This window comes from Saccostrea echinata, unplaced genomic scaffold, assembly GCF_033153115.1.
Source record: "Saccostrea echinata isolate AGI-Se365-2 ecotype Australia unplaced genomic scaffold, CSIRO_AGI_Sech_v1 ptg000046l, whole genome shotgun sequence".
NCBI classification, from domain to species: Eukaryota; Metazoa; Mollusca; class Bivalvia; order Ostreida; family Ostreidae; genus Saccostrea; species Saccostrea echinata.
This window is the reverse complement of record NW_026889795.1, coordinates 7,601,171-7,624,140: the sequence shown is the minus strand read 5'-3', so window position 1 is coordinate 7,624,140 and position 22,970 is coordinate 7,601,171. Positions and strand designations below refer to the sequence as shown.

Sequence of the window (22,970 nt, the reverse complement as noted above, 5' to 3'; positions counted from 1 at the left end):
CACAGTAGGTGCTGGCATAAAAAGATCCCTCACTGATTAATGGCCCTTCGTGCCGAGTATAGGTCAAAATTTGCAGCTCTCCACCGGCAAGTGGTGGCATCTCCATATGAGTGAAAAATTCTCGAGAGGGATGTTAAACAATAAACAAGCAAATAAAAATTAATATACCCTCAGCGGGGCATTCATGTCCTATGGACATATTTCTAGTTTTGCCCTTTTTTACATTTGTACATGGATATACTTTTTATTTTTGCTCTGTAAACAACAACAACAAAAACATTATACCATATAATATGCACAAAATTATATGCTAGGAATGTATTGTGAAAGATGCATTTCAGCTGACAAATGTAGCATCTTTAAGCCAGCTTTTTAAAAATTTTTCTGAATGACTTTCAGGTACTTCTTTTATATTTGCAACTCATTTATAGGGATGTATTAGTATGGTAGCCTGTCTGCCAACACCTTGTAGATGAGATTCTAGCACATATTGTGTGAAATGGTTCTCTTAATTGACATGAGAAGGTCACTATTTTTTATCAAGATAAAAATTACTTGTATGTCTTGTAATAACATTATTTAATATATCCCTTTCATAGCACACATGTTCATTTCAAAGAGAAGAAAACATTTATAATTTTTCAAGGTCAATAATCTCATGGTTGAAATGCAAACTGTACTATTTGAAATAGGTGGTATAGGTATTTCAGAGTCTGTATTACAGCTTGCCAGTTTATTGTTGGAGGGAATATTCTCATCAAATAAACTATGTAAAGATTTGCTTTTTAATGCAAAGTATTTTTATAAGTAATAACTTCATTTCAACTTACAATGAACAGTTAATCAGTGCATCTCACTTTGTATCTAATGCATTTTTAGAACACAAATTTGTGGTTTAAAACATGTTGTAATAGTTTAATAATGCTATTCATTTTTTTTAATTGACAAGAAATGAAAATGTAATGATTATTTCAAAATAGTGTTTTATTCCTCTTGTGTATATTTATAGATATGTAAAAGATTGTTATTTTTATTGATGTTATTTTTGTGTACAAAATACTAGTTATTTATTACTTTATACAAACTAATGTTGTGAAGATTGAAATAGAAGTCCTTATGCATGTATTGAACAGTATACAAATGTCACCAATGTAATACACATTTACAAATAAAATGAAATTTTACATGACTTGCACATATTTGCATTATTTGTTACAGTTATAACAAATCTAATTCATTGTATTTATTGTTTCCATTTTTTATTGTCTATTCAAACATGGAAAAATTATATGTGTAATGATGTTAAAGACACAAAAATATGAATTAAAATAAGACTGTATGAACTACCTTTAGATTTATGAATTCAGTAGACAGTGACTGTGACAAATGTGTATTTAGGATAGAGATCTTAGACATGAGAAGAAAAGGGGTTGTTTTACAAACTTTTTTTTGCATGGGGAAATATTGACATTTTTATACAACAACAAATGAAGTTACTGGAATTGTGAAGTCTACGTGTCTTCTGTGAGTAGACATCTTTTGAAACAAAGGTAGCTTGGGGCCAGAAATATTCTAGACCCAGTAGTAATGGTCTTTTGCACAAGGTCATAGTCACTGTATATCAAAGTATTAAATACTTACCAATAATTGTTTGTAACCTCAGAGTATGATCCTAACACAGGTTAATACAGGTCAAGGCCATAGGGTTTAGAAATGTAATAAATAGTCAGATAAACACATAATTCTGTTTGTTTATTGTTATACATCCTTTAAGAATTTTTCACTAGTATTGAGACACCACAACTTGCTGGTTGAGGGCTGCAAATATAGACCTGTACATTTGAGCAGTGAGAGGTCTTTTCTTGTCCCAGCATATACTGCAACAAGGGAATTTGGTTTCATTGGAAGAACCGGTTTCCATGTCCTTCAGTGGGATTTGTACCTATGACTTAAGGAACAAGTCCTTACCCCACTACTCTAGAGCAAATGCTTTGACCATTGCGCCAAGCGGGCAATCACATTATTGTTATACTAGATGTAAATCAAGGCAAAGGGATAATTGTGACTTGGGGATGTATAACAACCCTGCATCAAGTTCAATTTTTGACCACTATAAAATAACTATAAAATAACTTCCAAAGATTATATTATCCTAGGGTTCATTATGCTCAGAGTATATGACATAAATTGGATATATAAAATTCTAAAATACAATTTTTTTTTAGAAAAGCACAAGGTTATAGTTTCAAGAGGTCATATCTAGCATGTACAGGTGATTGTGGCTAAGATGATGATTCTATACCATAAGTCATCATGTGACTACGACGTTTTAAATCAATGTGTTTCTTTGGTGGTGGATGAAATATTTTCTTAACATAACAATTACTATCGGTCATTTACTATATTTCCATAAGATTCAGGACATGAAAATTTGTCTACGAATAGACATCACCCTATTAGTTCCTTCTAGTTAAAATAAGGAATCACCATACTGGGTTTTAAAGTGCCTAATATTTTACTTAAGATAAATGCAAATTGACCAATAAATACTGGTATGAGAAGTACATTTATGCATGTGTAGTTTTTTATTTAAATAATTAGAAAAAAGAAAATGGTCTACATAATCACGTATATATATATATTCTGGTCTCCTTTATGCATTATATATACTTGGTCTACTTTAACCCTTCGGGATCCTCATAAAATATATACATGTCTACCTTAAACCTCCAATGTATTTACAAAATATTAAGGAGACCAGAAATGTCGTATATTTTTCAGGAAGCAACATTTAGGGCTGAGGGGGTAAAATTTTCATTATTGAAGCCTATTAGAATAAATTTGGGTGAAAGTGTGAATCAGAATGTCTCAAATAAAAGAAATGAAAAATGTCTACTTAATGCCTCAAAATAAGTGCGGTCTACTTTATGCCAAAGTCCACCTTATATATATATATATATATATATATATATATATATATATATATATATATATATATATATATATATATATATATATATATATATATATATATATGACATATGTACAATTTTTACAAAATAAAATTGGGAGGGGGTTGCAAACCTTACCTTAATATACATTGAATACTTTGGGGGAAAAAATCTTATCTTAAATTCATTTAGATTTTTTTTTGGGGGGGGGGGGGGTGAGACAAGATTTAAAAAACATCAATCTTTAAGGTTCATTATTTTATTTGCAAATTTTCACAGGTAGTTAACCATATTAAGGAAATATATCACATATTTTACTTTTAATTAAACCCATAATTACTTCTTATTTTCCTCAAGGTCAGTCCGATCTATGATTGCATCATTAACAGAATCAAATGTTTCAGCACTTTTCTGATGATTTTACAGTGTAAAATGTTCCAGTGATATATAAATAGTTTTAAATTATCAAGAGATTTTCTGTGTTGTGGAAAAGTTCATATTTTAAATTATCAATTTTTCTGAGGTTTATTATCTGTTCAATAATTTCTACCTGGTTGGAAAGATTTTGACCTTTTTTGTACTTTTGTACAGTTGTCCAATGAGTCTAAATTGGTTTATAATTACAGTGAAGCTTTTGTAATCCGGATGTTGTATAATCAGAAATTTTGTCTAATAAGGTGTGAAATTTAACTTCTTTTGCAGTAAATTCAATTGTTCAAAGTGTTGTCTAATTCGGAATATTGCACAATCCGACTAATTTCTCTGCAACCAGTGATGTCCGGATTAGACAAGTTTTACTGTAGATATATACTAACCAATAAAGTCTCATTGAAGTATAATGAATAATTATAATGAAAAAAGGTGAAGACAACGAACAGTGATCTATCTCAAAAAATCTACAATCAATAAAAAGTTATGTATAATTAAAGGAAAAGAAAAAATATACATAATAGATAAACTCTTAGCTACATTTTTAAACAACACTTGTGTTGTATAAGAAACAAGAAGAAATTGTAATTTAAAACCTTAACCAAGCAGTATAGGGATAAGTACTTTCTTTATTTCTTAACCGGAAGGCCAACCCTATTTTAGGAAGTATTTATTAGGACCAATTTTTAATCTATTCAACAGGAAACCCGAGCTGACCCGGCTTTTTCTGGTGAAATATAAAATTGTTTGAAGGGCTGTCCTGATACATGTGTATCTAGGACCATTCATATTCACTAAAACGCTACGGAGAATGAAATTTTTGGACATCCCTCATATACTGAGTTTTCCTCTCTTTTTTAATATTATTTTTCCATGTCAAAATATCAAAATTAGTCAGTTGATGTAAATTCTGTTTTTGATACAGGCGAACTTAAAGTTAACACTACAGAAACATTGTCAACACTGTGAATTTATGAACATATTTCATTATATGTTAAGTGTTTGTTTTGTATCAATAAATTTTAATACAAACGAGATTTTTCATAATCAATATATATACACGAATAGATATTTTCATTAAAAATATTTCAGGAACTTTTCCAATTGCATGTTTTTATAAAAGTAGGGTTTGAAAGATTCATGCCAAACTCCTATGTCCCAATAAGGAATAGAAGAAGAAAAAGAAATCAAAGTCAAGAAATGACTGACTATAACGTCGAAATTGGTTAAATAAAAATCGAATCTTAAAGTAAAATGAATCATAAAATCCCATTCCAGAATTTTTCACTCATATAGAGAGGTACCACCATAAACAGTAAGGGGCTTCAAATTTAGACCTTTACTCGGCTTTCAGGGCCATCGAGCAGTGAGGGATTTTTATCGTGCCAACTCCTGCAAACCTCCTTGACACGGGGCCTCATTTTTTTTTTTAGGTCTTATTCGAAGGACCTGCAAATTTCACGTCAAAGTGCTGAAACTTGGCGAAGGAACATTTGCTATCTATGTTTTATCTTAGGTCAGATGTGTTCGGGGTTCGAACCCACGACCTTCCGATCACGGAGCGATTGCTCTACCGAATGAGCTTTCATGTGGTTAGGATGCAAGATATAAACACCAATGTTCAAACGTTTACTGGAAAATATGCTTGGTTGGTTACGCATCAAATGCTGTGATTCGATAGATTTGATTATACGTACCAACAATTTCATTTCCCTTACATTGTCGTTTATACATGCATTTACATTTGAGGCGATGAATTAGAATAAAATATTACATCAACGACCCCTCAGCTTACCAGCAATCAAGAGAAATTTGGGTTAAAGAGGTAAAGGAAATTTCTTGGTGATAAATAAATATCAGTCATTCAGTGGTTATCTGTTTAATTGAAAAAATATTAATATTTTACTCTCTCATCGAGGTCAATTCGAAAGGAAGAAATATATCAAGTTTAGAGAGCTATTTCCACAGTGACAGTGATAATTAGTACGAAATGGTAGGCCAAGTAGTCTTGTGTACATATGTGCTTGCCACGAACTGCGTCAGGTTGCCTCACTCAGTCCTAATCAACTTTTACTTGAAACAATACATGCAGAACCAACAATCGCTTACAAGGCACAGTGATATAAGTATACATGAAACAGGATAATGAATTGTGCATAATATTGGAAAGATATATAAATTTTGAATTCAAATCTATGTGTGTTTCATATTCAAATTGTTTTCCACTAGTGACTTTAAAAAAGACATGTGAATATCACTTCACCCTGTTAATTAAAGAACATGAACACAAATTATAAAACTTTTCATTAACACAATAACAAAAAATACTCTAGTACTTTGATTTACTGTAGTAAAAACATTGATTTACTATAGTTAAGACTTTGATACTATAGAAAACAATAGTTTACTATAGTAGTTTTTTTTTTTTGTTAGGGAAGTTATTAAAAGTCCATAATGGAAAGTCAAGAGTTCCTTTTTCTATAGTAATTCAAGAAATCAAAGTTTTTACTATAGATGGTTTTCCATCAAGGTGTTTTAAGCAAGAGTTATTTCCCATGGCCGCCATATTGTAGGTCAACATCCCCAGATCCCTTCATTTTTCAACCAAGTTCAATTTGTTATACTGGGCACTGATATGAGGATAACACTGTTTTTTCTTATGAATATATATTTGTTAAAGCTTCTTTTACTTCATAATTTTAATATTGTTAATATTTTTTACCATACATTTTTGGCATGCATTTTTAAAATTGGTTGCTCAGAGAGGAAAATTCACTACTTTCACAAACAAGATGGCGGCCAAGGGGAATAACAACGAGGAAAAATATGTCATAGGAAAACCATCTATAGTTAATAAAAGAATTATTTTACATTTACCAAAGGTCTCCTGTTTGATAAAGAAAATCAAAGTATTATGTTTATTTTCACTTTATAAAAAGTTAACTATACTTTAACGCAGCTTAATGTATACCCATTATTTTACTATATTTACATTTGCTGATGTCTTTCCTTATAGGACAATACTAATTAAATTGACATTCAATTTTCAATGACATGCAGTTGGTCACATGATCAGACTTTCTTGTGTATGGAAAGCAGACTGCACGAGCCATTTGGAAAGTTCCGATTGTGACGTCAAATAATTACGTCGTAGGTACGTTATGTAGCATTTCCATAACAAAATCTAAATACTGCCAATTTTTCCTTGTAACACGAATAAAAAGTAAAATATAAATATCAGAAATAAAATATCATTTTTTTAGTTTCATTGGGATATGACATGAAATCCTTCGGTCGTTACAGGGTTTGATCACGTGGCCGACTTCATGTCATATCCCAATGAAACTCTAAAAATGATATTTTATTTCTTAAGTAATTGGTTAAGACTAAAAGCTCTCATTTCAGTTGATGGAAGAGTAAAAAAAATTAATAGATAATAATTATAAGTATTACAGTTTGAACCTACCACAGGATGAGATCAGCCACTTTCTGAAAGGTGAATGAAAATGATCTGCTATTGGGTTTAGTTTTCAGACCTCTCAGTGACCATTGAGTTGATTGAACAGCACAATTTCATCCAGTGTTAGTTTATATTTGTTTTGTTTGCATTTTTAGATTTATGAATCAAAGTGTTAATTTTGAAAAACCTATGGGTTACTATAGAGAACTCAAGACTTCTGTCATAAAGTTTACTCTGTTTATTCAGATTCCCATAGTATTTGTCAAAATATATAAAAGCATCAAAGTAGTTTTTACCAAGTAAATCTATGCTACAAAGATCTCACGGAATTCAATAGTTTTCACTTATGTCAACAATTGGTTTCTATAGGATTTTATTTAAGTAATAAATAATCTGATCTCATGTTTTACTCTTCGGTTATGTTTCAGTAACTATTCGTTAATTTATTTGTTTGATTCTGTATTATCTTTCCGGTGGACAAAATGTATATTGTTGAAAGTCCATTTCATGGGCAAATGCACACATTAAAGCAAGCCCGACGATTTGTCTGATAATAGATTTTTCTTAACGCGAACAAGTCGTGCAAGGTGTTTACTGAGGAATCATCATTGTTCGTGGGGGGTCAATGTTCGTGGATTTCGTGGGTAACCCTTACCCACGAATTTACATCCCCGCGAACAATTATTTTGTCAACGTACTGATTAATTAAATCTACCAAATAAACGAGCTGCCCACGAAATTACATCCCCACGAACCAATAAAATTTTGCTTGCCCACGAACATTGACCCCCACGAATTTAAATGATTCCACAGTAGATGTCCGTGTGTTTCAAATTTTCATTAACGATGTGTAATGATCGAAATTAGTAAAGTCGGCACATCTATTTACTAAGCCATAATTAACAAGATCGTTTACCTCGTAATATTATAAATCAATTACTCAAATACAGAGTCATTGATTAATTAAACTAATATTTTTATAGAACGTCTTCCAGTATTGGATCTTTCTAAAGAGAACGGTCATGAAAATAGCGTGTTTCAATTCGTATTCATTAGACCACAACTTCTATATAATTTTCTTCATTGAAGATGAATTGACCAAAGAAAGGTATTTCACACTAAATACTCGAAGGCACGCTGAAGCATTCCTATATCGAAAGTCTGTTCAAAAGAGTGCGTGGATATTGAATAAACAGTAAAACCCGAGTCAAAGTTATTTCAAAAAGTTAGCTTTGGTATTTTTTTTATTTAAAGTGTAAGTAAATAACGAGGCAAAATATTCTTTACAAATTGTGGAACCATTTTTATTTGCTTGGATCAATGTTCGCGGGAAATGAATTTTTCACTGGTTTGTGCGGATGTAATTTTAATGGTTCGTGTGGATATAATTTCAATGGTCGTGGGAATGTTATTACGTAGAAATATCCATATTTACCGAGGATTTAATGAACCAATACTTTGACAAATTTATTGATCAAATTTGTGTGTAAGGGTGATGGGAAATCCACGAACATTGATCCCTAATGAAAAATTGATGATTTAACAGTACCTATAAATTATCATTCAACATAAATTTCAGACAATCGTATTCTTAGTTTAATATCAAAGCTTTGTTGCTTTTACAGTAGTTATGGCTGGAAACAATACAACAAGAGAAGTTCCGAGTGTCGTGGAAATCTTTTTGCCACCTTTCTTTATGCTGACTTCATGTTCATTGGGTAAGTAAGCTCAAACTTTTTTTTTTTTTAAATTTCATGATACTTGTACTAAGTTGTAGTAAAATTTTTTCCATTTAAATATTGATAATAGAACTCATTTACAAACTGATATTTTGTTCATAAAATTAAAGCAGTGCTATGTAGCAAATATAAACTATTGTACACAATGTGCAAATATTTTATTTTTTCCCTAAAAAACGTTCTTTTACAAGATTACTAGTGTTCTCCCATAAAAATACGAATTTTAAATATATCTCATAAAGTACCTCAGCAAAATTATTCATTTTTCGCAATGTTTGGAAAATGATATTTTTGTTAGTTGACCTAAGTACATGTAATATTATGAAGTTATAATCATATTTGGATATGGAAACGGTATTTAAAGTGTATCAAAAACAGTTGCTCGTCGCAGGGCATTTTTTTTTCTTCTCTATTTAAGATAACATTGTCAGCAATGATTTGTTTTGTACCTCATTATAAGGAATATAATATGATGAAATTTACATCTTCAAAAGATCTGTGAAATTCAAGATTAAAAAAATTCATTAGTTTGACATCATAAATGGGATAATGTAAAAAAGAACAGTGATCAATCTCAGACAAAAGGAATCTTTAACAGAGCAAAATCCCAGACCCCTAGAAACACCCCAGGTGGAATCAGGTGCCTAGAAGGAGTAAGCATCTCTTGTGCGCACCCTCTGTGAGCCCTGTGTGGTATACGTAGTACTCCAAAGTAAATATTAGTGTATATATATACATGTAGATATCGGCTTCCTTAATTTAGGATTTTTTAAATTGAAAGCTGATAGGTTGTGTTTTTGAACTATATTTATATCATTTATAATGATGATTCTAAGTGGACTATGTTGAAAGAAGAGGAAAAACAAGAATTCTTAGGAGGATTTTGTTTTAGATGGTTGATATATCTATGAATTGTAGAGAGTGTTTATAATTAAACTATTGAATGCAATGCCAGGAAATATCTTAAGAAAAAAAACAAGGAGTAGACTTCAATTTAAAATATGGTGGAATTCAAGATTGAACTCTTTTATGATTTTATGAGGTTTACTGCATAACCGCTTTTTGTTACATATTACCAAAAAGGGAGAAGTCAAGTGAAAATGCTGCGCATTAAATTATCACTTAGTAACCGTCTAAAGAGGGAAATGACTCTTTTACCTTAGAAAAAAGGAATTGAAACGTTGATACGACAAAAATGTATCTGACAAATGATTCTAACTTTTAAAAGAATGTCACGGATTGCTGGACTGGTTGTCCAAAGGATGAGGAGCTTGGTAGACAATCAAAATGATGACCACAAACCGAAAAGGAAGAAGCAGGAAAAGTCGGTTGAATAAAAAGTATATTTAAAGGATTTAGTATGCGATCTTTCGATGACTCTATAAATTTGAGATAGGTACCTCAGTGACTTACTGAAAATTTTAAATATTCAGTACAATTTCGGTTTCAAATGAAATTTTAAAATTCGAAAGAAAAGAAGCATAATACCTTAACAGTTCAACGAACGCCACGAACTACGTTTTGACGTTGTCCGTGCTGCATCGAAAGCTTTTTTTTTTTAATTAAAAGTTTAACCGAGAGAAAATGTTTTATATTCTGTGTCTTGAGAAGCAAGTTAATTTTAACAGCAATATGAATTTTAATGACAAGTAAGTATAGCCCTTTTAGCTTCTCGTATTTAAAAGGATATACATGTACTATATAAAAATCATGGAAAACGCACCTTACTTGATTTGTCGAATAAAAAGTGATCAATGTTTTAAATTTTTTTTTGGTCATTTCCAATCGATATACTTTCTTGTTGCGCTAACAACATGATGAAGAAATCTAGTCAAACCTCGTTATCTCAAATTAGATTAGACAGAGAAAAAAAGCCGAGACATTTGAGAATACGGGATGTTAAGGTAATAATAAAGAGAGAAGTTGGTTGAACTCTAGTTGTCATATATAGCAGTTCAAGATATCGATGATTAACTGTTTTTGATATGCTATATTTAGAAATATCCTTTCGAGAACATTGGGGACTTCATCTGGCCTCTAGTATCGATATTGATCAACTTACCTGAAAAACTTTTGAAAGCAAAAACAGAAAGGAATTGTCCTAACTTGAAAACCCTATTGTGGATTATCGTTTGACAAGAAATTATTTTTGAATACATTAACATGGGAGGCTGACTATGTTACAAAATAAAGGGGGGGGGGGGCATTGGCGTTTCAAGGAACATTGACTTGTTACCATTGTAAAAGATTAGAAATGCCTGTTTACACTAATAAAGCATATTTTCTTTAGTTTATATATAAGTATTTCTTCTTTTGTAGGTGTTTGTATATTGTTGCTTTGCCGGTTCGAAAGATTTGTCAAACGATTGAGATCCCAACACTGCATTACCAATAAAGATTTCGAGGTTTACCACATTGAAACTTTCTCAGGCCAACAAACATTTGACCCATCCAAATATAGAAACAATATTTCCAATTTCTCATTCCTCTCAAAGTTTGATCTGGAGGTGTTGAAAGTCCTTCAAACCTTTTCTAATAAACCTTCAGAGATACTTAAGATAGGCCTTCCAGGCTTAGTAACCATATGTTTAGGACCCTTTGCTATGCTTTTCTATCACTCTACAACAGATTTCTTTTGGCCGAAAAACAAGTATCCTCAGCTCCCAAACAATAACCAGTGTGTTTCCTGCTTTCTTACTCCTGCCGGACTTGTCTACGCCATCTCGTTTGGTTTTGCCTTTTCTTCAGCCCTTGCTAAGCAGAGTGATATTTTAACAAAGGTCACAGAAGAAATCAGCTTTATTGACCAAGCAGCTACTTTGACGAGTAAGCTGAAGTTAGCAAACAATAAAATCAGGATGGGAATTTACCATGCTATCAAATGTGAAGCGATCTACATGATACTGCAGATTGAAAATAGGAAGGCGTCTTCATTTGTCAACAAGCCAACTGTTGATGTTAAAAGTAATTTAGCACAAAGTAGTGATAAACTTTTAACACTAGTCAAAGGTTTCAAAATGTTCATGAATAGCGATTTTTGCTATGCATTTCAGAGAGTTCTGGGTAAAAAAATGCAGAATTCTCTATGCACGACTGCACATATTTTTTTTATCTTTCCTTAAAAAATGTAAAAAAAAAAAAAAGGGGGGGGGGAACATTTGTAAAACTAAATTTAAAAATCATGCTGCTGAATTTTTATTGATTACATTGCCTTCTTTAATAAAATATTTTTTTTAATAACTGTTAGAATTTCACCCGTTTGTGTTGAAACATTTTTAAAAATAATATTGAAAATTATTACTTTCAATAATAGTTTTTCATGTTGATACTTTAATAACGTTTCAATATTAGTATTTCATGTTCATACTTTTAAAATTTTTATATTTCTGGCAGTTGCAATATGGGAAGTTCTCGGTCTACTTCAAAATCAAAATCACCCAAGTGACCACCATATTGATGACGTCATGAAAAAATACCTAATAGATTATATATCCAGACTCAACAATATATGTTCGGATGACCTCAGTGTTTTACATTCAAGGACACACTGGTTGATGTGAGTATCTTAAACTATAGCAGAAATAGAAAGGTTGTTCTTCCCTTATAGTAAATACCTTCTGATAGGGAGTTGTGAATTTTAGGACTCTTTTTTAATCATGAATATCATAGGTGATGCAATTATGACTAATAGGGTTTTCCATAAACCTGTTAAATTCAGATAGAAAAAGAATGAGTGGGGTCTGTCAGCTAACATCCACAACTGTACTCGGCAGTGCTGGTACCGGACATCCATGACTGTACCTGCTCACTAATATCAAAAACGGAATGTCAGAGCAAGATTTTCCGGATTGTTCAACATATTAAACTATATGTTGTTTATTAAGTATGGATTGTTTTTTAATGAAAAATACGAAATGTGTTAATATGGAGGAAAGAAAATTTCTGATTTTAAATAAATCTACTTTATGGAAAGCTGTAATCGCCAAACGGTAACGATAACTGGCTTAGTGAATATATCGCGGAAAATATATGTAAACTTGACTATGCCTACATTTTGTATATCTATGACTGTATCCTCTGCCTGGTATACAACATCTGCGACTGTACCTGTGCCGTACATACACACTACCACTGGCTCAACCCGCGCTTGATTAATAACATCCACAACAAAAAATTCTGTGGATTTTCTCCGATTTAGATTTAAACTGAATTCAATCAAAGCGCAATTAACGCTAATCTTTATATTACCCATGACAGTGATACCGAGACAAACGATGTCAGCAGTAATTAGGGAAAGATCCAAAACTTTTACAGATTTAAATTTAAAGCTTTATGTTAAGAGAACAATATGAACCAGGTCTTTATTTATTTATTTATTTTTTTTAGGGGGGGGGGGGGGAGGCTGGGGGCATGATTTCAATATCCCACGTGCTCAATAATAATGATGAATTTAAAAATGAAACATGCTAGTATAAATATAGAAAATATACGAGTAAATAATAAACAAAATAAAATAAAAAAGGAAATTAAAATAAATGTCGGAATTAATTTGTAATCCTTAATTTTATGTTAGAAAGTATAAGTACTTCACAATATTATTAATTTCACCCATTTCATTGATCACGCAAGTGGTGTCAATGAAAAACACAGGTTTTATTTCCCATAAGGCCATTCCAAGTTTCTTCTCTGTTTAGTGTCCACCCATCTTTCAAAAACCTACCTACCTATGCGCAAAAAACACACAAGCCAAAAAATATAACACAGACTTTACAGTAATAAAAATGACACCATTAAAAAAATTTGATTTCATGAATCTATTTTTCTCATAGAAATATCTTTTGTTTTGTAAAATTAAGGTATTAAATGCTTAAAATATACATAATATGACATACTAGAGAGAAATATTTAAAGAACCTGACAAATTTCCGAGATTTTGACCAAAATAATCAATTTTAGGACTCCTGAATTTGTTTGTTTGTTGTTGTTTTTTTTTTTTTTTTTTTTTGAAATTGGGTGCCAAAAACCAAGGCGCACGCGGACGCTAAACATAGAAAAAACTTGGAATGGCCTAAATATACATTTGTATGTCTTACGATATATACGGGTGGAATGGGCTGATCCACCCGTTTTCAATGTGTTATATATAAACCTCTCAAGTGCACCCCAGGAAGTAGCCTCCTATGCCCTGAAAAAGAATAGTTCCTGACAAAACACCTTTCTTTATTTACAAAGTACATAAAATTTACTAGGCACAGGCATCAAAGTTGTAAAAATAGGCTGGAAGAACTCCCCCCCCCCCCCCCCCAAAAAAAAAAATTCTTAAAAGAAATAAAAATTAATTTTATATGCATGGAACAATTAACATCTTGACTGGTCGATAACCGTGGTGTGATACCTGAAATATGCAGGGTATGGTATTAAAATAATTGATCATATTAAAGGAAATTTATGCTAAAATTATCGATAACATCCAAAGTAAATATTTGTATAAGTAAATATTTTTTATTAGATCCACCTCTCTAAGATTCTGCTGTACTGTCCAGACAACTCTAGAAATTTTACACCATGACTGTACCGGTGTCTGATTGACAACATCCACGACTGTACCTGCCCAGTACACACACTTTATTCTACATCCATGACTTTACCAGTGCTTATAAACAACATCCCTGACTGTACCTGTCCAGTACACACACTTTATTCTACATCCATGACTTTACCAGTGCTTATAAACAACATCCACGACTGTACCTGTCCAGTACACACACTTTATTCTACATCCATGACTTTACCAGTGCTTATAAACAACATCCACGACTGTACCTGTCCAGTACACACACTTTATTCTACATCCATGACTGTACCTGTGCCTTATAAACAACATCCACGACTGTACCTGTCCAGTACACACACTTTATTCTACATCCATGACTGTACTTGTGCCTTATAAACAACATCCACGACTGTACCTGTGCAGTATACACATCATACTCTACATCCATGACTGTACCTGTGCCTTATAAACAACATTCACGACTGTACCTGTGCATATATACATACTTTATTCTACATCCCTGACTGTACCCGTGTCTTATAAACAGCATCCACGACTTTACCTGTCCAATACACACACTTTATTCTACATCCCTGACTGTACCTGTGCCTTATAAACAACATCCCTGACTGTACCTGTGCAGTATACACATCTTACTCTACATCCATGACTGTACCTGTGCCTTATAAACAACATCCAAGACTGTACCTGTCCAATACACACAATTTTTTCTACATCCCTGACTGTACCCGTGCCTTATAAACAACATCCACGACTGTACCTGTCCAATACACACAATTTTTTTTACATCCCTGACTGTACCTGTGCCTTATAAACAACATCCACGACTTTACCTGTGCAGTATAAACATCTTACTCTACATCCCTGACTGTACCTGTGCCTTATAAACAACATCCACGACTGTACCTGTGCATATATACATACTTTATTTTACATCCCTGACTGTACCCGTGCCTTATAAACAACATCCACGACTGTACCTCTCCAGTACACACACTACATCTATGACTGTACCTATGCCTTATAATCAAGATTTACACACAATAAACCTCTCAGGGTTTAAGAGGTACGTATTGTATACTGTATTTGGACCATCCTACCATAAAAACAACAATATTTAAACAATTTTATTTCACTCACAAATTTTGATCTTTAAGTGTGTCATTGACTCTTAAAATTTGACCATGAAAATCAATTAGAATCAAGTTCGAGACACGAATAATCATCAGTGTACAGGTGGAAAACTCAAAGCTATAAGTCAACTCATAGCCAATTACTATTATTAATTTTAATTAATTTTAATAAACATTTGTCGTATACGTTTGACGTATAATCAGTTGTAAACTATGATAATAATACCCCGCAACTTTGGGATTGGCACAGAAGAAGGTGTAAAAATGTTTTCATAGTTGAAAACATTTTAGGATGGAATAGTGCATTTTATCGTGTTAACAAAAAAAGACCTATTGAAATTGATTATTGCAGTACATGTAATGCTACATGTATCTACACTTCACAATTCAATGTTTAAATGGCATTCAAAAGAATTAAGAAATAAGCCAATGATGAAACATGACATAAACAGGAGAGGAAAATGAGGAAAAAAGTTGGATTTTTTTTTTTCATGTGCTTAAGAGCCCTCTATACACTGCACACTAAAGAGTTCTAATTTTGTGGTACATTTATGCAAATAGAGTAATTAATCTGCCCTTTCATCAAGAACAAGCATTCTGAGAGTATTGCATTAGCAATACTAGTCCCGTACCGGCAAGTGTAATCTTGTTCCCGTTAAAAATTGAAAATGCCACAATTCCGTCAAAAATCAATGAAGCGGAACGAAATAAAAACTTCATCTATAACTCATCATGGTTAATCACATACCAAAAATCAGCTTAATATCTGCAAACGTTTAGAAAAAATTGCGGAAAACCCTGAAAAAATGAAAAGGTCGTAATTCCGTCAAAAAAGCACTGAAGCGTAACAAAATGCAAACTTGATCTGTAACTCATCAAGATACACTCACATGCCGAAAATCAGCTCAATATCTGCAAGCGTTTAGAAAAAAGTGCGGAAAAACCAAGTGGGACAGACTGACAGACAGACCGACAGACGGACGGACAGACTCAGAGGAAACCTATCGTCCCCTCCGGTTTCTATAAACAACTAATAAAATAAATTGAAACCGGGGGGACGATAGGTTTCCTCTGAGTCTGTCCGTCCGTCTGTCTGTCCGCCTAGCTGTCACTCTGTCCCACTTGGTTTTCCGCATTTTTTTTTCTAAACGCTTGCAGATAAGCTGATTTTGATATGTTAGTGTGTATTGATGAGTTACAGATCAAGTTTTTAATTTCGTTCCTCTTCACTGATTTTTGAGGGAATTACAACCTTTTTAATTTTTAAGGGTTTACCACATTTTTTTAAAAACGTTTGCAGATATTGAGTGTTGATGTTTGGTATGTCAGTGTATCTTGATGAGTTATAGATCAAGTTTGCATTATGTTCCGCTTCAATGATTTTTTGACAGAATTACAGCATTTTCAATTTTTAATGGGAACCAGATTACACTTTCCGGTAGGGGACTAGTATTGCTAATGCAGAAGGCTTGTCTCAATAGCTTTAATACGCATGCTTGAATAAACCATATGATAGCAAGAATGATAGTAAAAATCTGCCACCTATCGCAGAGTTGATTTAGAAAGTTAACATATTGGAATGATTTTTCATATTTATATACCGAATTTTTATGTGAATTTTATCAGAAAACATAACTTATTTGGGAAAACAAAGAGAGATAAGTTTATAATTTTGGTAAAACTCCATCTCTATAGAAATCAACGGAAAATATTTTTATCCCCCCCCCCCCTCACTGAAACAACAATTCCTTTTTCAAGTATTATGAATTGTTATTTCACAACTTCAAATTTATACCAATTGTTTTTTGTTTCAGGGAAGTGAGTTATTTGGGGGGGGGGGGGGGGGGTGAGGGGGTAGAACATATATTTACAGACTAAAAGCAGCAAAAATAGTCATTTTATTGCCAATGAATCTAATATGTCAGTTGACTTTTACATAAGTTAAACATACGGAGAGATTTGATGGTTATTTATCCATTTCCATGAGTATTTGAAAATCTGGTTCACTCGTTATGTTTAAAGCCCGATTTCAATTTATAAAATTGTCTAACCCTTCCCCCTCTTTATGAGAAGAGTTTTAAATGAGCAGTTAACTTTTTGACACTGGTTTTAAAATAATTAATCCATTACTTATAAACTCTTCTACAATAATAATAAAACTTGGCAAAAGTTGTGAAGGCGAGGATGGAGTATATCGAAAGAAGGAGTATTTCCTCTTAAAAACAAAAGCCTAAATCCCACGCTTTCTTGCAGGCATATGATTCAATTTTTTTGACGGGGTGGGGGTTGCATTGGGGGTGGGGGTTCGGGTCACAAACGAAAAAGAACAAACTTTAAGTAGAACCTTGAATAACTTTTCTTGGATGTTGTTAATAAAGCAAGATGAAGTCATGGAAGTAGAATAATGTGTGTGTACTGGACAGGTACAGTCGTGGATGTTGTTTATAAGGCACAGGTACAGTCAGAGATGTAGAATAAAGTGTGTGTACTGGACAGGTACAGTCGTGGATGTTGTTTATAGGGCACAGGTAAATTCAGGGATGTAGAATTAGATGTGTATACTGCACAGGTACAGTCGTGGATGTTGTTTATAAGGCGCAAGTACAGCCATGGAGGTAGAATAAAGTGTGTGTACTGGACAGGTACAATCGTGGATGTTGTTTATAAGGCACAGGTACAGTCATGGATGTTGTTTATAAGGCACAGGTACAGTCATGGATGCTGTTTATAAGGCACAGGTACAGTCATGGATGTTGTTTATAAGGCACAGGTACAGTCAGGGATGTTGTTTATAAGGCACAGGTACAGTCAGGGATGTTGTTTATAAGACACAGGTACAGTCAGGGATGTTGTTTATAAGGCACAGGTACAGTCATGGATGTTGTTTATAAGGCACAGGTACAGTCATGGATGTTGTTCATAAGGCACAGGTACAGTCAGGGATGCTGTTTATAAAGCACAGGTACAGTCATGGATGTAGTTTATAAGCACTGGTACAGTCAGGGATGTAGAATAAAGTGTGTGTAATGGACAGGTACAATCATGGATGTTGTTTATAAGGTACAGGTACAGTCAGGGATGTTGTTTATTAGGCACAGGTACAGTCATGGATGTTGTTTATAAGGCACAGGTACAGTCATGGTTGCTGTTTATTAGGCACAGGTACAGTCAGGGATGTTGTTTATAAGGCACAGGTACAGTCAGGGATGTTGTTTATAAGGCACAGGTACAGTCAGGGATGTTGTTTATAAGACACAGGTACAGTCAGGGATGTAGTATAAAGTGTATGTACTGGACAGGTACAGTCGTGGATGTTGTTTATAAGACACAGGTACAGTCAGGGATGTTGTTTATAAGGCACAGGTACAGTCAGGGATGTTGTTTATAAGGAACAGGTACAGTCAGGGATGTTGTTTATAAGGCACAGGTACAGTCAGGGATGTTGTTTATAAGCACTGGTACAGTCATGGATGTAGAATAAAGTGTGTGTACTGGACAGGGACAATCAGGGATGTTGTTTATAAGGCACAGATACAGTCAGGGATGTTGTTTATAAGGCACAGGTACAGTCATGGATGCTGTTTATAAGACACAGGTACAGTCATGGATGCTGTTTATAAGGCACAGGTACAGTCAGGGATGTTGTTTATAATGCACAGGTACAGTAAGGGATGTTGTTTTAAGACACAGGTACAGTCGGGGATGTTGTTTATAAGGCACAGGTACAGTCAGGGATGTTGTTTATAAGGCACAGGTACAGTCATGGATGTTGTTTATAAGGCACAGGTATAGTCAGGGATGTTGTTTATAAGGCACAGGTACAGTCAGGGATGTTGTTTATAAGACGCAGGTACAGTCATGGATGTAGAATAAAGTGTATGTACTGGACAGGTACAGTCAGGGATGTTGTTTATAAGGCACAGGTACAGTCATGGATGTTGTTTATAAGGCACAGGTACAATCAGGGATGTTGTTTATAAGGCACAGGTACAGTTGCAGATGTTGTATACCAGGCACAGGATACAGTCATAGATATACAAAATGTACGCTGTAGTAAATGTTATTTTTTAGAGATAATAGCGATTCATACAATGGATTTAGGCATAGTCAAGCTTACATATATTCACTAAGCCAGTTATCGTTACCGTTTTGGCGATTACAGCCTTCCATAAAGTAGATTTATTTAAAATCAGAAATTTTCTTTCCTCCATATTAACACATTTCGTATTTTTCATTAAAAAACAATCCATACTTAATCAACAACATATAGTTTAATACGTTGAACAATCCGGAAAATCTTGCTCTGACATTCCGTTTTTGATATTAGTGAGCAGGTACAGTCATGGATGTCCGGTACCAGCATTGCCGAGTACAGTTGCGGATGATAGCTGACAGCCACTGTTGAAAAGAATCTTTACTCAGGAAGTTGGCACTTAAAAGAGACATTTTTTACCTGTTAGCATTAGCACAGTCTTTATGAACAGATGTTTACCGATATGCATGTTATGTACATTAAGAAGATTTAAAAAAGGTTTTTTTTTAAATGATCGACTAAAGTTCTTCTTATGACAAGAGGTCAAAGAGCCTTAACTGTCGCCTGACTAACTTATTATCATACGTGAATAATCAATGGAGACTTCTTTCAAAGTACAGTACCGACCAGACACAACCTAACAGAAAGCAAACCCAAAGCGCACCCTGGGTTTTCTTCCTGGGTTCGCTTGGGGTTCGCTTGACTGACCCCGAGCGAACCCGCAGTGGACCCAGAGCGAACGCCGAAAGCGGACCCCAAATTCAGTAGCGAACCCAGAAAGCGAACGCGCGTTCGGTGTTGCGTAACAGAACTGTCAATCAGGATTAGCGATAAGACGTGTTAACCAATCAGCGCGTCAACCGATCAGCATGCCAGTTTGTCTTTCGATGTAAATAAAACATGCTACAAGCAAAGCGTGTTAATGTACGGTGTAAAATTATTATTAACATGATTTAAAAAATTATTTATATTTATATTCTAATTATCCAGGTAGCAAGTTATATTTACACATTTATATTCTTTATTTTTTCTTATTTTTTAAAGTCCATTAATTTATATTGCGTAAATTTTTCAGACAAAACGTTCTTTAATGTGTAAAAGAAAATAATGATTATCACAATTGTTACTATAAAATAAAGAAAAAAAAAGTATTTTGACAAATTAATAGCATTTCATCATCTCAAGATACTGTACAAGATTATGCATATGTTGATTTTTCTTTTACAAAAAAAATTATGTAAAGCCTGATTTACCTTGTTGTTTTTTTTTTACTGAAATAAAAAGAAAAAAAACAAAGCGCGATTTACATGTACATTACTGAACGAACAAATTATCGGTAGTAAATAAGCAATATAATAAGTCGTACAGTATTGTATTCTTTTAAGAAAGCGTAACTTTAAATGATAAAGCGTATTTAAGATGTTTAACGATTTTTTGTTCTCTGATGATAGGCCCCGTTAACTGCTTATTGTGATGATGATATTTTTATATCAAAACATCAGAAATGTACATTTTTACAAAAAAAAAATAATAGTAATAATTAATAATTCCCAATACTAACATAAATGATTAGTCGACAAATGCACATGGCATGATTGTTGGGATTACTTTTTATCCCTGATACTTATTATTATTTCAATTTCTGCAGATGGATGTTTTTTTTTTTTTTTTTTTTTTTTTTTTTTTTTTTTTTTTTTTTAATGCTGATTTTTGAAATTCATAAATGGAAAGACGGATATAAGTATTCATTCATTTTTTAGGTCACTTTTAAGAACTTTTTACCCCCATACTGCATATCATAAAATCCAATTGATTCAAAACTCACAGACAACCTATATCATGTGATAGAACATGCCGCATTCGATCATTAATGACATCTTTACATATCAATAAGATAAAAAAGAAATAAGTCGGAGAATTACATTAATATTTATTTGTAATCTAAAATATATATTAAAGCTTATTTACACGTAGTTTCAAAAATATTTATTTCTTTTTTTTCAGTTTTCCAAAAGTCGATTAATTGCAGCAGTAAATATTTTTAATCTAAAATATCTATTCATAAATATTTTTAACTTTTTGTGTAAAACGTGATCATTCGTGTATGTTGTCAACAATAACGTTGCAGCAACTGTATATGCACATGTATCGATCGCCGAAAAAACAACAATGATCGATTTCACTGCTGTATTTGGAATAAACAAGGGTCGGAGCTTACTGGCGGCGAGATTAAAGCGGGGTCCGCTTCACGCATGATTGTGTATAAGCGAATCCAGAAAACGAACGCCGGGTTCGCTATAGCGGACCCAGAGCTGACCCAGAGCGAACCCGAAGCGAACCCAGGGCGCACCCAAAATTTCTGAAAGCTGACCCGTAGCGGACCCAAAGCGAACCCAGAAAGCGAACCCGGGGTGCGCTTTGGGTTCGCTCTGGTGTTAGGTTGTATCTGGTCGGTACTGTAGAGTAAAAATTTCCCAACATGATAGTTCCCTGTCCTAGTAGCATCATAACCCTCGACCAAGTGGTTATTAAAATCACTTCTCTGATAAAAACATCCTTTGCTTATTACAACATTCCCTTCAGCCCGCAGATGCTATATATCAAAATTAGTTGAAATTGGTTCAACATTTCAAGAGAAGAAGATTAAAGTGTTCAAAAGTTTACGACGATGGACGAAAACAGATACAAAGAGGTTCTCAGAAGACCTTAAAAAATACCTAACAAATTAGATGTACATGTATGTAAATAACAAAAATACAATTCATCATTTACTATTGTTTCACGAGTTTACAATTAAATCCTTTCATTGACTAGGTGGGTTTTTCTGATTACTCTGGGATTCTTTTCTCTTTATGGTGTGTTACTGATCCAAGCGTCATCTTATCGTATGGAACTCATGATGTGCACTTTGACACTTTTCTCCATTAGCATGCTTTGTTACATCGTCTCTGATCTAGACTCTCCATTTTCCGGTTTCTTCCGTATCGACATTTCTATCATTGTTGACGTCATATACAGGTTAGAGGTCATGCACAAGATGGCGTCTCTTGGATTTGAGGAGACTGTATGCTATCCCGACAGTTCACGTTTTCAACAGAAGAGATATAACAGTGAGGAGAAAGTGAATGACCCTACCGTGTACATTTAGTCAGTGTGTTAAATGAAGTCAGAAATCTCATTTACACAAAATTAATATGTTGTAGATAATAAATTGTTGATATTTCTAGGTGTAATTAAGGATATTCCTTATAGAATAAAGAATAAAGAAATAATGATTGACTTATCTATTTTGTTTAGATTAAAACATTGATACCAACAGAAAGATTTACATAACCTTGAAGTACTGCCAACCTCAGTACTTTGTTAATTGCATGAATCAGATTTGATGATAATATAGGAAGTACTTGTACGTTAAATTAAAGAAAAAGTAACAATGGCATTAAATGCACATATATTTATAGTGTATAAGGATTCTGGGCTGAAAATGATCCTTATCGTGGCGATAAAAATACTCTAAGTTTACTATAACTATTGCCTGTGATACTTATGGTACTGATTTGTAATGCGGGTGTTTTTATGGTGCCGATGATTACACAACAAAATGATAAAACGTTAACGTCTCTAGAGATGTACATGAAATGCTTCTAATT

At 33.3% G+C, this 22,970-nt stretch overlaps 1 pseudogene; it reads left to right on the top strand.

The window, feature by feature from the left end:
* The first annotated feature begins 8,470 nt into the window (after positions 1-8,470).
* On the top strand, positions 8,471-22,480 carry LOC133201996 (uncharacterized; annotated as a pseudogene).
* Positions 22,481-22,970: the final 490 nt, after the last annotated feature.